The sequence below is a fragment of the Hippopotamus amphibius genome, chromosome 12, assembly GCF_030028045.1.
Source record: "Hippopotamus amphibius kiboko isolate mHipAmp2 chromosome 12, mHipAmp2.hap2, whole genome shotgun sequence".
NCBI lineage: Eukaryota > Metazoa > Chordata > Mammalia > Artiodactyla > Hippopotamidae > Hippopotamus > Hippopotamus amphibius.
The window spans coordinates 71328708-71341791 of record NC_080197.1 but is presented as its reverse complement, the minus strand read 5'-3'; the positions used below and the strand labels follow the sequence as shown (position 1 = coordinate 71341791).

Here is a 13084-nt window from a genome sequence, read left to right as displayed (position 1 = left end):
CATATGTGATACAGTACAAGTGGTGAGAAGGAAAGCAAGGCAGAAAAGAGAGCCAGGACTGTGTGTATTGGAGGAAGAGCCCTAGACCTAGATGGATTCTGAAAGGGACACAGGTGAGTCAGGAAGATGAAGGGACACATAGCTGGTTTTCCTGTTCTGGAACTAGTGCTTCAGTATGGCTTGATAGTGAGAAATAAAGATCATAATTTCAAAACAGCAACAACATTCTTCAAATCGATTTAAGACCGTGTTCCAAGTTATTCCCTCATTTTTCACAGAGCAACTGGAATGGACTTGAGGAATATCACTGCTTAAGTTTAGCTTAAGCAAAACAGAATTAAGGAATCAAGTCTTCTAGAATAACAGCTAACATCTACTGAACACTTTATAGTGCCAATCATTGTTTCAAGGGCTAGATATATGTGTATTTAATTTGTATAAACAAAACATTTTTATCCGCACAGCAGTTCTATGAAGTGGATACTGTTATTCCCCAAGTATGAACATAATGAATGAACAAAATGAAAAATCAAACTACTTGTTTGAGGCCACACAGTTGGTGAGTGGCTAAGCCTGAAACACAAAGCCATGGTACCTGCCATCCAGGGGCAAGCTTGAACCATTGTAACGTATGCACTGCTTCCACGGCCAGAGTAAAGGAAACCCATACCTAATGCATCTCATGGTAAAATAGGGATGACTCAGAATCACACAATGTTAGGTCTTGAAATTACTTCAGCAATCTTGTCACACACCCTCATCCTAGAGACCCAGAAAGAATGACCCAAAGCCAGGTGTCAAGTGTGCAAATTCCCAAGCTGTCCTTTCTGCAATATAATGTGTTTGGGTTAGCTGTTGTTCATGGCTGTGTTTCTAGATCTACAAATCACACATTTTCGTAAAGGGCACAAATAAAATTCCTAGCAGGGTGTGCCTGGCCTTTAGGATTTAGGAAGCCAGATTTCTAAAGAATGCACCCTCATAAAGACCCCTGCGTGTTACTGTTCTGATATGGTGGACTGTTCCTCAAGGCTTCTAGCCCCACTGCTGCTAGTTATCTTACATGTAAAGGATGGACACCTTCAGCTGGGCAGTAGCACAATTCAAATGCATCTACTTAGGAACAGAATTAAGGCAGTCAAGTCTCCAGGAGAATCAACCTCCAATGCCTCACACCTAGGCTGTATGTGCACAAGAACCCAGAGTCACTCACCCAGAGGAGGTCTGTCCTCTCATTCTCTCCAAGGACAAGTATTTGTTTTTTATTCCTTCATGCACTGCTGAGCTAAGTATTGTGGAGACCAGAAAGAAGAGTCAGACACAATCTCTGTGGATGGAGGAAGCAGTTAAATGTTAACACAAAGGTCTAAGACCCAAAAGGATAAACAAGGGGAATCTAATATTCACACAGTTATTAATTTATTCAGTAAGTATTTCTGGAGTCAGCTAAAGAAGAAGGCCAAGGTGAAGCTGGAGGAAGAACCAAACAGACTCAGGGAGCAGAGGGGAGAGGGGAAAGCCAGAAAGGGTTGTGAAAGAACCTCACCAGGGAAGCAATAAAAAAGCAGAAACAAAGGTAAGAGGAAATAGGAGAGAACCTGAAGTCATGTTCCGGAAAGACCTGGCATAAGCAACGATGCTAAACTGCTACTGTGGATATCATTATTCACAAAGATCCTGTCGTCCACTCCATTGGTGGCAGGAATCACCTCCATCTGACATTTCAAGTACAGATCCCCACTGGCTCATCACCTGCTTTCGCTGGTAACATGTTCCTTGGTTTAGTAAATCTCCATACCTCCTCTAGTCAAAACAGTAATAATGAAACCATTAATATTGATAATCCTCTATAGCTTGGTTCAGTAACAAGTCCAACTTTAAAATAATAATAGTCATTCCTAAGGCTGCAAGCAGTGAAATATAACACTAAACACTGCTCATCGTTTTTTTTCTCCAACAAATATCTATCAGGCACTTATGTGCAAAATTAAGAAGAAAGAGTAATCTCTCCTCTTACCCTCTCCCAACCTCACTGAAGAGAACTGGGAAGGGAAGAGCATAGGACCCTAGGCCTCTATTTTGCAATCTAGTTTAGGAGGCAGATATGTATCGAAGCAAGAAAACAAGTGGAAAACAATGCTGAGAATTCACAAGGACAAGTGATTGAAATCCGGGATTGAGAAATTTGTTGGTGATTGGGAAATTAGAGTAGGGAAAGGACATTCTGAACCTGAAGGCTTGTTTCACAAGATGTTAATGTCAACCACTAAGAAAAGATAAGCAAGCAGCCTTTGGGTGGAAGCTGAGGAGATGTTTTACCTGAAGGCATTCCACAGAAAGGATAAAAAGTCCTTATTCTTCCTTGAGGCCATAAGACAGGAATCCTTTATGTAATTGCTCCCATTTATACAGAAAGGAAAAGTTCTGTTCTGGTTCTTCTGTCCACGATAATGAAATGAGATTTCTTTTATCACTGCTGTCTGACGCCATGTTCACCCCTCAGCCACCCCAGATCCTCACTCACCGATCTTTTACTGGGCACCTAGTGATGCCTTGCAGGATGCTGAAAAATGCTCAGAAAAAGTCAAAAATTACATGAGTTCTCCCTGTCAAGATTTCAGAGAATCATGAGAGAGAGAGAGAGGCATACAGAGAAATAATGGCACCTAAGATAAGGCTAGCAAGAATGCAATCTCAATAAAATCCAAGGAGATAGAGTGTAAAAGTTCAGTAACTGTGGCATTGGGGGAAGGAAGATCTTGGGAAGAGCCTGGTCTGAGACACCTCACAGACAGGGGATTTGCTAATAAGGGGTGGAATAAATGTTGAAGAGTGATGGAGGGAACACTTGAAGCAGATTAAAGGCCAAGTGGGTTTAAAACAAGTGGTGAGTTTGATGAGTCCAGATCACACATTTCAGGACTGGAGATTTGCTGGGAAGCCTAACAGAGAAGAAGGGCCCTTGGTGTCATGTTAGGGAGCCTGAGCTTCACCCTGTAACTCAGTGGACAAATACCCCTCACTTCAGATCCACAGTGTGACTTGCTGAAAATAGGAATTTCTGAGCCCTACTTCAGAGTGTAGGACCTAGGAGTCTACATTTTTAACATCTTCCCCAGGTGATTCTTAGAGTTTGATAATAATGGCTAGATTATGGCGATCTTTGAAAAATTTTAAGCATGGAAGAAAAGTAAACAAATTGACATTCAAAAAATATTACATATGTACATACTATATGTGTGTGTACGTATCATATCTAACCTTTGTACTGGTTCAAAACTATTTTCCATATGTGTGCATCTCATTTTCCCCATTAGGAGAGGAAGACCATGCTTACCCCAACATGCATCATCAACTAATTACTTTTCCTCTGACCACAGCCAACAGTCCTTCCGGTTCTTCAAACACAGGTGGCAGGAGTCCCCAAGCAGAGGAAAGGCCACACCTGAGACCCAGGCTCATTCCGAGATGCATACTGGCCCCAGCATCTTCAGCACCTCATCCAGTGTTCCAGTTGAAGGGCTGCTACCTTATCTGCTGTAAGTCTGATAAATCTAAACGTAGCTTTCCACTGTCCACAGGAATAAGGCCAAATGCCAAGGTAAAGCATAAAAACCCATCTCAGTCCAGCCCCTACCTAGTCTTCCTAATTTATTTCTTACTGATATCACTGGTGCACTTGAGGGACCAACCACATGGAACCACCTATCATTCCCAAGTTTGTGACATACATTTCCATCTCTGTACCTCTGCACATGCTGTATTTTCTGTGAAATACCAACTGTCCTGACTCCACACTAGTGTCTGCCTGGGAAACTCCTGCTCATGCTTCAAGATCTAGTTTAGATGACACCTACTCTGTGAAGTCTTCCTTGGTTTCCTCTAAGAAAAATACTTCAGTTACACAACCTCTTTCAATTACTATCTGGCCAACGTTTTAATTCTGTCAAAGAGTAGTAACAGCTCCTTTCTTTACTACCTATCCTGTCTTTTGCAGCACTTCATATACTTAGCATGTTTCATTAATACTAAACTGCAAAAATAACAAACACATAAATGACAAATCAATAGAATTTTTCTCCCTACTCATTGAGCAATTTCCAGTGGGATATGTTATTCTTGCTTGCCCTTTGTTTTAATATTTGGATAATAGAATCTCTACTCAACAAGTTTTAAAATTTCTTTCTTCCTTTCATTCTTTCTTTTTTTCTTTACTACTGTTTATGCTCTTGAACTCCTGTTTGCAGAAAAATCATTATATTTCTTTCCAAAGAATATTATAACAAAGTACCACAAACTGGGTGGCTTAGCACAACAGAAATTTATTCTCTCACAGTTCTGGAAGTCCAGAAGTCCAAAATTAAGTGTCAGTAGAGCTGTGCTCTCTCTGATGGTTCTAGAGGGAGAGTCCTTCCTTGCTTCTTCCTGCTTCCGGGGGCTCCAGGTGTTCCTTGGCTTGTGGCAGCGTCGCTCCAACCTTTGCCTTGTCTTCATATGGCCTCCTCCCTTCAAGATCCTTGATTTAATCACATCTACAATGGCCCTTTTATCAAATAAGTCCACATTCCAGGTTCTGGAGATTAGGATGTAGGCGTATCTTTTGGGGAGCTACCATTCAGCCCACTACCATGATCTTCTTGCTGTCAATAGTGTTTTCATTATGTCACAAATGCTAATGAAATGTTTTTGACATTTTGGCATAATTTAGGAAGTGCCTAGGACATAATCTCACCAAGTGTCATTCTTATAGGTGACAGAAGGTGATATAGCAGGAACGTTGGATAATTGATCATTCATTCTAATTTGCTTTGGATGTTAACTTCGCTTAAACTCTTGACATAGGAAACCACTAAAAGGGCAGTTGACTTCAATTATCTTTAAAAATGCTTGGTTGCAACCAGCTAGTCTCCATCCCCTGATTCACCTTGTCCTTTTTGGTGAATTTGAACAGTGTAATAATTTGTAATCAGGCTCTCCTGGAATTAAACTGAGATTTACCCTGTTTTAATTATCAAAGCAGAGAACAAAGAAATGTTACTACTCAAGAAATCATATTAATTCTAAATAAAATTCCACAAAAGCACACATTGAAGGGTATAACATTGAATAACTTACATCTAAAAACTTTGTTTTCAGTTTAAATCAGGGTTTCTCAACCTTGGCGTTATTGGTATTTGTAGCATCCCTGGCCTCCACCAAGATGTCAGCAGGACCCGCCCCCCCCCCCCCCCCACAAATTGTGATGACCAGAAATGTTTCCAGACATTGACAGATGCCCCTGAATGAGAACCACTAGTTTAAAATTCATATTTTAAAAGTTGAAAAGTAAAAATTTCTATGTTGATTTGTGTAGAAGGGAAAGTGATCCTGATGGTTGTGATATTGCAAATTTGCTCCTAAAAAGACAGAAAAGATTTTGTGAAGAGCTAAAATAGAAAGCAATTATATGCTTCAAACTTATTGTTACTTATGCTTTCTGAATTTATTTCCCCATATTAAAAAATGGAAATTATAATACCCTTTAGAACACTATGAAATGAAGTAAAATAACAAAATGTAATATGAAATAACAAATACAAAATATAATACAAAATATAGTACAAAGTAAAATAACAAAATATCAGAAGGTTAAGCACATAGCAGGTGCACAAAAAAAAATTAATTTTTTTCTTTCCTCATAGACCTATGGAGGTTTTTGTTTTGTTTTCTTTGGTTGTCTTGTTATGTTTTTTTTTCTTGTGTGTTTCAGCATAATGTGGGTTCCAGAGGATTATGTTAAGACTATGTAGTTATATTCTTGTCTAAAGCAAACCAGAATCTAGATTTGGCTGTTTGTGGAACTTTCTTACTTTTAATTTTAAGGGAGAGAGAGAAAGGGGAGGGGCGAGAGCACACTTAAAAAAAGGAAAGAATATCTCTCTCCTGCAGCTGCCCTTACAGATATTTTTTTAGAGAAGTTAGAAAAGAAGCCAGAGGAACCACATTCATAAAAGACTGTAAAAGACTCAGAGTATAAGCAATGCTAAACTTACTCCATAGGTTACATTTTCCAGACAGATCTTGTGATCCACTCCATTGGTAGAGAGATCTCTCTACATGCAATGTTAGTGAGTGTAGATTTCCCAATGGGACACTACTAACCTTCACTGGTAACCCATTCCTGGGTACAGTAAGTTTTCATCACTCTCCCACCTAAAATATTAATAACTAAATATTAACGATAAAAGGGCCACACTGTATGAGGAAAAGGGTTCCAGTTTGATTCAGTAACAAGATCGTGCTATAATGGAGCTTTGATATCTTTAGATCAAATCAGTCTTCAAACCCCAGATTTACATATTTAACTGTCTAACGGATTTTCTACAAGGGCCTCAGATTAAATAAATTCAAAACAGGGCTCCTCTTCTCACCCCAGAACCTGTCCCCCTCCTGTGTCACCTGTCTCAGTGACGTCACTAACCTCTCCTACTCCCTGCTCATCTTTGCTGACCTCTGCTCTGGTCCTAAACTTGTCAAGTGTGACCTTCTCCCTTTCTCCCTTATCCCACAGATCTCATAAACTAAATCCTGTCAATTCAGTTTCTTAAGTAGCTTTTAAATCTGTGCCTTCCTTCCATTCCCAGTTGAATGCCATCAGGTTTTACTGGCAACAGCCTCCTAGCTGGTCTCCCTGCCTTCAATCCTACCCCCTCCAATTTACTGAACACAGTATAGATTTTTCTTCTAAAGAGCAAACCTTTTTGCCTTCTTGTCCCACTTAAAATATTCATTGGTTCCCTCACTGCTGTCTAGTTAACGTCCAAACTTTTAATGCAAAGGCCGTGGCTTCTTCCCCAAGTTCATTTTTTGGCACTAACTGTCTTCAACCCTCTAGCACCAGGGTCATGGCACCCATTACTCATAAATACTCAGTGTAAACCGTGGTCTCACCAAACTACTTTTAAGTTCTCCAAAACCCCTCGCTCTCCTTGCTTCTGCTCCTCCCCACCCCTAACTTTCTTTCAGCTTATTTTATCCTGCTCCGTCAGTTTCTTTTCTTTTCTTTTTTTAAATTAAGGTATATACTTTAAAAAAAATTTTTTTTTTTATTTATTTATTGGCTGCATTGGGTCTTCATTGTTGCACTCAGGCTTTCTCTAGTTGTGGCGAGCGGGGGCTGCTCTTCTTTGTGGTACACGTGCTTCTCATTGCTGTGGTTTCCACGGGCTCTAGGCACACGGGCTTCAGTAGTTGCAGCATGCAGGCTCAGTAGCAGTGGTTCTTGGGCTCTAGAGCGCAGGCTCAGCAGTGTGGTGCACTGACTTAGTTGCTCTGCGGCATGTGGGATCTTCCCAGACCAGGGACTGAACCCGTGTCCCCTGCTTTGGCAGGCGGATTCTTAACCACTGTGCCACCAGGGAATTCTGCTCCATCCATTTCGGTTCAGACATCATTCCTTCAGGGAAGATTTCCTTGGTCTGTCAAGAGAGGGTCACATGTCATCCTCTATGGTTCAATTTCATGTTGACTTACACTTGCAAGGCAGTAAGCTTCTTCTTATTCCACAATTTCATCCCCAGGTCCTAGCCCATAGTGTGCTGTTAAAAAATAGTTGTTAAATAATTGAAATACCTGCAAATGAGAGTAAGATTTCAGTTGTCTTGACTGTGATCCTTTTATTTCAGTATCTCTCATATTACATACTTATCTATTTGTTGAATAAAGAGATATGTTCTTTCCATCACACATAGATCTTTCAGTCTACATCCAAGCCAAGTGCCTTTATTATCTATGTTCAATACAGAGAACTCTCTCCTAACCCCAGGCCCAAGATTTTGTCTGTTTGTTTGTTTTTCTATTATTTTAAAGAAACGCCCCAAAAAATGTAGTTTGCATTTTAAATGGTCTCTTAAAATATTTAAGTAATATTTTTAAGACATCAGTGATATAATCTGATTTTTTCACATATTTCCTTTTTCTAAAAACTGTGGTTTAAAAAAGCACATAACAAAATTTACCATCTTATTCATTTTTTTTGTTTCAGTTTTTCAAGGAGTATTTAATTACAAGGTAGATATGCGTATCTAGCATGTATTTTTATTATATCACTGAAACAAAAGCAAAATATCCTGTCCATTGTATAAAAGTGGCCTGCACATAAAAAAAAGTTTGTGTGTACACTTCAGTACATTTAGTAAAAGAAAAAGAAAAGCTAGAACTCACTCTTTTTCCATATTCTAATGACACACTGCTTGTGAAGATGTATGCATTTTCTGCTCTGCTTTTTCGTATCAGGATGCCATGCCCATGATCTAAAATAACACCTCTGATTAAAATTGTATCAGTCTCAGATTTATGTTTCATCTGCATGATTGCTCAGATTTATGTTTCATCTGCATGATCACAACCAAGAAGAGGTTGTTAAAATATTAAAACAGCCAGTTATTTTACTAGCAAAGTGGGTTTTTTTGGGAGCAGCTAAGAATTGCAATTGGGGACATGCAACTGTAAACCACATGCAAGTCCAGCAAAACAAAAGAGAAGAAATTATTTTATAGAGAAGGGAAATTTGGGAGCTGTTAAAAACACAAAGTTCATTGGAGGAAACTAGGAGTCGAAGTGTAGCAGCTTTTCATTGGCTGAGCTGTTGCCAGGCAAGGAGAAAATCTTTCTTCCTCCTATTGGCAGTAGTAGTGTCACTTCCTGCCAAAGATGCAAGGTACATCTCTTCCTATTGGGATCTGTATTGATGTTAGGTGGTATGTGTGTGAGAGCTCTCTCTTCTAGCCTCCTGACTTCATCTTAATGAGGTTACCCTTTATTAGTTTTCACAAGGTCAATATGTTCATCTTACTTTTTAACGGCCTAAAAGGAGTCCACAGTAGCCTCTGTTAAGATATCAGCAAGTTCATCATGAACTTTAGGTTGTACAGATGTGCTGGCCACATCTACAGGTGTTTCCCTGTCCATCTCTGCTACTTTTGACATGTTCCAAAAACTGTAGTGCCTTTTCCTCTGCAGCTTTTAATCCTTCTGTTATTCTTCTGGTATGAAGACCCTAATAATAAACACACATTCACAAAACCATTCCAGCACTGGAATTCTTCAATTAGAGGCAACTATAGTTCATGGTAAAGTAAAACATTTTTGAAGGGATCTTCTGGATCATTCATACCCTTTAATGCAGTTAAGTTAATAAATGTGCTAACTTTCTGACTACATTTAAGAGGCTAAATAATCTGTTAAATGCATAGGAAAAGAACAGATATTGCTTTAGCACAGTGTCAAAGCCAAGGAAACTATAAAGCCATCTTAACTATTTTTAAGCATAGAGTTCAGTAGTGTTAAGTATATTCACATTGTTGTGCTACAGATCTCTAGAACTTTTTCAACCTGCAACACTGAAACTCTATATCCACTAAACATTCGTCTCTCTCCTCTCCCCAGCCCTTGGCAACCACCTTTCTACTTTCTTTTTCTATGAGTCTGACTACTTTACATACTTCATATAAGTGAAATCATATAGCATTTGTCCTTTCGTGAATGGCTTATTTCACTTAGCATAATATCCTCAAGGATCATCCATACTGTACCATGTGACAGGATTTCCTTCTTTTTTAAGGTGGCATAATATTCCATTGTATGTATATACCATATTTTCTTTATCCCTTCATCTGTCAGTAGACTTCTGGGTTGCTTATTCCTCTTGGCTGCTGTAAATAGTGCTGTAATGAACATGGGTGTGCTAGTGTCTCTTCGAGATCCAGTTTCGAACTCTTTTGGATTGTGAAGGAGTTCAGGATACGCTGGTTGTCAGCTTTATATATGTATTTGCTGAGCTTGCTCTTTTCACTTAACATTTTGTTTGTGAGATACAACCATAGTGTTTCATGTAGCTTCAGATCATTTAATTTTATTGCCATATGCTATATGATACTATATAATTTTACCAAAATTTATTTTTCTATTCTAGTATTATAAGTATTTGACCTTTTTCTGGTTTGGGACTATTACGAACAGTTCAGCTAAGTACCTTCTTATTCATTTATCTTAGTGAATATAGCTAGAGTTTCTCTAAGATAGATACCCTAGAGTAGAATTGCTAGGCCATCGGTATGCATATATTCAACTGTACTAAATAATTAAAGTTTATTTTTCAAAAATATTACACGAATTTAAATTCCTATAAGCATATGAGAGTTTGCAGTGCCCCACACCCTCACCAATATTTGGTGCGACCCCATGTTAAATTTTTACTGACCTTTTGGATGTGTGATAGTAACTGATTTTGCAGTGTTCATTTTGCCTAAGAATCTCACAAGTCAAGAGAGGCCATCAGTCTCTTCCATCTTTTCAGGTGCCAATGATATTTTAAAAAATTAAGAAATACCAAAGCACAAAAATATTGTATTATTGTGCTATTCACAAGATAATTACAGTTTTAAAAAAACAGTTTTTTTATTTGTAAATTAATTGTAATTTATATTACATCACAATTGTAATTTACATTAAATTGTAATTTACATTACATACATTACATGTAATTTAAAGTCTTACAGTGAGCATCTTCCACCCCATTAGTGTATATCTATACCTGTATGTATAAATTTCATGTGGAGATAACATCAGGTCTCAGATAACATCAAGAAGTCCTGTTAAAGGAAATTTTCAAATAGAAGTCCTGAGCTAAATGGTCATACTGACTTCATCTATCTACCCCCAACTCCCCCTCCATCCTGCCACCCCCTCCCCCACTTCCACTCCCAACTCTTGCACTTGAGAAAATCATCCTTAATGTCTGCTGGACCTTCTGACTTCACCGTAACATTGTTAATAAAATACTTGAAAATGAACATTGAGAGAAAAACTTCAAAAATAATTCACAAAATAATAGTCTAGTTGTTGTGTCAAGAGAAGATGAAGGGGACCTTTCCTCCTGCTTTGCTTTGTGAAGTTTCTTTATTCAACAAGCATTGATTAAGTACTGACACGTTCAAGGAAGTGTGCCAACCACTCTGGAGGAAATAAAGAAGAATAAAACCAAGTACCTGCATTCCCTGAAGCTCATCTGCTAGTTGGGGAACTAGGCATGAAAACAACCAATAATCAGAAGGCAGTATGATCAGTGCAATAGAAGCAGAGGGAACAAAGGGATTAATAGAGATGACCTTTGAGCCAGAATTTGAAGTACAAGGAGTTCATCTGTTGGTCAAGAAGGAGATTTCCTATAAAATTATAGCATAGATAAGTGGTCACTGCATTGGGAAAGTTCGTGGTAGTCTGGGAGAACACTTACCAGTGCTGTGTGGACTCTCTGAAAGTTTGCATTGGAGATAGAGGTAAGAGCGATTAGTAAAATGTAACATGGGGCCAGATTCTGAATGCACTGAGTGTCATGACAAACACAAACTGTTAATAATAAATTATCAACAGTTTAACACCGAGGAGTGTTATGATCTTATTTGCACTGCTGCAAAGATAATTCTTGTGGCAGTGCAAAGGATGGTTTGGAAAAGGAAAAAGAGGAGCAGACTCTCCCATCTAGAAATTAAAACAAGGACATTCACAGAGAAACACAGGACAAGCAGAGTGGGCACTGGTGTGGGCGGACATGTTATGAGCTGACTGTGTCCCTGTAAGACCCGGATCCACCACCTGCTGCTTTCCTGAGTCACCCGGGAACAACCACCCAAATGGGTCTCAGAGCAATCATCTATTTCCTGGGGCAATCAGTGGGTCCTTGGGACAACCCTGGGCTACACCGGTTCCACAGACTGGGAGGACTGTGTTGCTAAAAGTCATCCTAGAATCTAATGCAGTGCTTACCTGAGGAAAGTTAGGTCCAGAGAAGTTAGGCAACTCACCCAAGGCCAAAGCAACTAATCACTGGCTGAATCAGGACTCAAACCTGTCCCAGGACTCTGGGGTTCCAAGTCTGTCACACAGCGAAACAAAGACAGAACCAAAACTCCAAGTCCCTGTTTCCTGCCTCTGTTGTTTTTCTCCGACCGAGTCACACTGAACTTCATCAGCAGTGACATGTATAAGATCACTTGTGGATACCGTTGGTAAGGTGCTAATACGTTTAGTGCCCTCACAAGGGCCGAGGCACAGCACCAAGCTCTGAAACACACAAACCAAATACAGTTATTCCCTGTGGGCATCTACTCACCTCGGCAGTTCTGTCAGGGCTCCCCTTTGTTCTTTTCAGCATAGCATGAGAGGAGGTCCAAGGATTTGTAGACAAGCCTTAGTGAATGCACAGCACCAATCATGGTGGGGAAAACAAGGTCATTAAGTAGCAATAGAAGAGAAACAGTAAATTTTGTGGTTTTCAGAGAGGCTTAGTTGAAGAAAGGAAATTCAGTAGAAGATAGGTGCACTTTCTGATTTCATACTTTAAACAAAATAGATGCAGCCTGTCTGACGCAGAATTAGGTAGGTAGCCAATGCAGGGTGTGAGATGAGATAGCCCTGACCAAACCAGGTACTCATCATATTTCCCAAGTTGCCAAAATTTGCCACCATTATGAACAGTTTTTTGAGTGGTAAACTGTTATCTCTAGAAATCCTGAGCTTCCCCTTTTACCCCTATTAAAATGATGGGATGCACTAATTAATTCATTAATATTAATTATTGTAATGCCTAGTAATATGTGGATGCTGCGTGTTTAAGGTAAATGACCATAAATGAAAAGGTTGGTATAAGAACTTTTATCGTATACTTTATATCTTCTGATTCCCAAATCAGTCCGTGTACATAGGTAACATTTTCCTCGTTTTAGGATGAGAAAACAGGCTCAGAGAGGTTAAGAGGATAGCCCTAAGTCACACAGCCAGGAAATGGCAGAACTGTGATTTTATTCAATGTCTTCTGATATCAAATACTATATTCTTTCCATTACATCTATTTGGTATATCAGTGGAAATCTCTAAGACAAGTGGGGCTCACATCTCAAAAAAGAGACTAATACAAGACATAACAGAATATGGAGTAAATAACAAATCCAGATTTAAAATACTTTTCGAAAAAAACTCTTATATCAGCAGCTGCCTAAATGTTACTGAGTGCACACAGTGTCTGTGGATTAAGCACTGTGTCTAG

General features: G+C 39.1%; 1 long non-coding RNA gene and 1 other non-coding gene across 2 annotated transcripts in view; one reads left to right on the top strand and one right to left on the bottom strand.

Annotated features, from left to right (window-relative positions):
• The first annotated feature begins 3386 nt into the window (after positions 1–3386).
• The window catches only part of LOC130833708 (uncharacterized), a 70056-nt gene continuing 60358 nt past the window's right edge, over positions 3387–13084 (top strand). Inside the window, exon 1 of the long non-coding RNA XR_009048528.1 lies at positions 3387–3539. This is a non-coding gene — a long non-coding RNA (uncharacterized LOC130833708). The remainder of the gene's footprint in view (positions 3540–13084) is intronic.
• LOC130834219 (small nucleolar RNA SNORA22) lies at positions 9177–9309 on the bottom strand. The gene has a single exon (XR_009048607.1). It is a non-coding gene; the product is annotated as a small nucleolar RNA SNORA22 (small nucleolar RNA).